This window comes from Rhamphochromis longiceps, linkage group LG13 (assembly GCF_057381845.1).
Source record: "Rhamphochromis longiceps isolate RC_006_pf linkage group LG13, R_longiceps_female_GT1.1, whole genome shotgun sequence".
Lineage (NCBI taxonomy): Eukaryota > Metazoa > Chordata > Actinopteri > Cichliformes > Cichlidae > Rhamphochromis > Rhamphochromis longiceps.
The window spans coordinates 35,734,217-35,736,716 of record NC_140569.1 but is presented as its reverse complement, the minus strand read 5'-3'; positions in this window follow the sequence as shown (position 1 = coordinate 35,736,716).

Here is a 2,500-nt window from a genome sequence, read left to right as displayed (position 1 = left end):
TGTGCTCCTGGCGCACTGGCCCTGCTGAAAATCTCTCTCCATTTGGCCGAGGCAGAGAGTCGGCCTCCTCTCTCCCTTACGGTCGAAAAAGATGTGCTGCTGTCGAACTGGCCATTACATCCTCACCTGATCTAGTCCCCCATTAGATCCCCCCCCCCCCCGCAGTTACCCCGTACCACATATCTAGCACGGACCTTGACCTCCAGCAGGCCCCGGGGACCCACATTACCCCCCCCCCCCTTCCCCCTGCAGTTACCCTGTACCACATGTCTAGCATGGACCTTGACTTCCAGCAGGCCCTGGGGACCCACATACTCCCCTGCTCTACTCCCCCACTAGCTTTCCTTTCTTGCAGTTATGATCCAGCGCATATCCAGCATGGACCTTGACTTCCAGCAGGCCCCGGGGACCCAAATTACCCCCCCCCCCCCCCTGCAGTTACCCTGTACCACATATCTAGCATGGACCTTGACTTCCAGCAGGCCCCGTGGACCCACATTACCCCCCCCCCCCCCCTGCAGTTACCCTGTGCCACATATCTAGCATGGACCTGGACCTCCAGCAGGCCCTGGGGACCCACATACTCCCCTGCTCTACTCCCCCACTAGCTTTCCTTTCTTGCAGTTATGATCCAGCGCATATCCAGCATGGACCTTGACTTCCAGCAGGCCCCGGGGACCCAAATTACCCCCCCCCCCCCCTGCAGTTACCCTGTACCACATATCTAGCATGGACCTTGACTTCCAGCAGGCCCCGTGGACCCACATTACCCCCCCCCCCCCCCCCCCTGCAGTTACCCTGTGCCACATATCTAGCATGGACCTGGACCTCCAGCAGGCCCTGGGGACCCACATACTCCCCTGCTCTACTCCCCCACTAGCTTTCCTTTCTTGCAGTTATGATCCAGCGCATATCCAGCATGGACCTTGACCTCCAGCAGGCCCCGTGAACCCACATTACCCCCCCCCCCCCTCCTGCAGTTACCCTGTACCACGTATCTAGCATGGACCTGGACCTCCAGCAGGCCCCGGGGACCCACACTTAAGCCCCCTCCCACTAACAAAGCAGAACACCACTGGCAAAATCCTCGTGCCCCTGGTACTCCAGAAAGCACATTGAAATGTGCCCCTGGTACACTGCGCAGAAGAACTGCCACACACACACACACACACACGCACGCACGCACGCACGCACGCACGCACTGCTTGTGCCTATGGTACGACAACTTTTCTCGTGCCTATGGTACGACAACTTTTCTCGTGCCTATGGTACAACAATTTTTCTCGTGCCTATGGTACAACAACTTTTTGCCGTGCCCCTGGTACACCGCTCAGTAGCACTTTGCCACACAAACTCTCCTCGTGCCTATGGTACGACAACTTTTCTCGGGCCTATGGTACAACAACTTTCCTCCGTGCCCCTGGTACGACAGCTTTTCTCGTGCCTATGGTACAACAACTTTTCTCGTGCCTATGGTACAACAACTTTTCGCCGTGCCCCTGGTACACCGCTCAGTAGCACTTTGCCACACACACACTCCTCGTACCTATGGTACGACAACTTTTCTCGGGCCTATGGTACAACAACTTTCCTCCGTGCCCCTGGTACGACAGCTTTTCTCGTGCCTATGGTACAACAACTTTTCTCGTGCCTATGGTACAACAACTTTTCGCCGTGCCCCTGGTACACCGCTCAGTAGCACTTTGCCACACACACACACCACTCGTGCCTATGGTACGACAACTTTTCTCGTGCCTATGGTACGACAACTTTTCTCGTGCCTATGGTACAACAACCTTTCCCCGTGCCCCTGGTACACTGCGCAGAAACTCTTTGCCACACACACACACCACTCGTGCCTATGGTACGACAACAGGCCCCGGGGACCTACATCGCACCTTGCTCTTGCCTCCCTTACAGCTGAAAAAGGTCCATGCCTGTGCCCTGGCCCTGCTGAAATTCCCTCTGCATTTAGCCGAGGCAGTGAGTCGGCCTCCTGTCTCCCTTTACGGTCGAAAAAGATGTGCTCCTGGGCGCGCTGGCCCTGCTGCTACTCACATCGGGCATGGACCTGGACCTCCAGCAGGCCCCGGGGACCTACATCACACCTTGCTCTTGCCTCCCTTACAGCTGAAAAAGGTCCATGCCTGTGCCCTGGCCCTGCTGAAATTCCCTCTGCATTTAGCCGAGGCAGTGAGTCGGCCTCCTGTCTCCCTTTACGGTCGAAAAAGATGTGCTCCTGGGCGCGCTGGCCCTGCTGCTACTCACATCGGGCATGGACCTGGACCTCCAGCAGGCCCCGGGGACCTACATCACACCTTGCTCTTGCCTCCCTTACAGCTGAAAAAGGTCCATGCTTGTGCCCTGGCCCTGCTGAAATTCCCTCTCCATTTAGCCGAGGCAGAGAGTCGGCCTCCTGTCTCCCTTTACGGTCGAAAAAGATGTGCTCCTGGGCGCGCTGGCCCTGCTGCTACTCACATCGGGCATGGACCTGGACCTC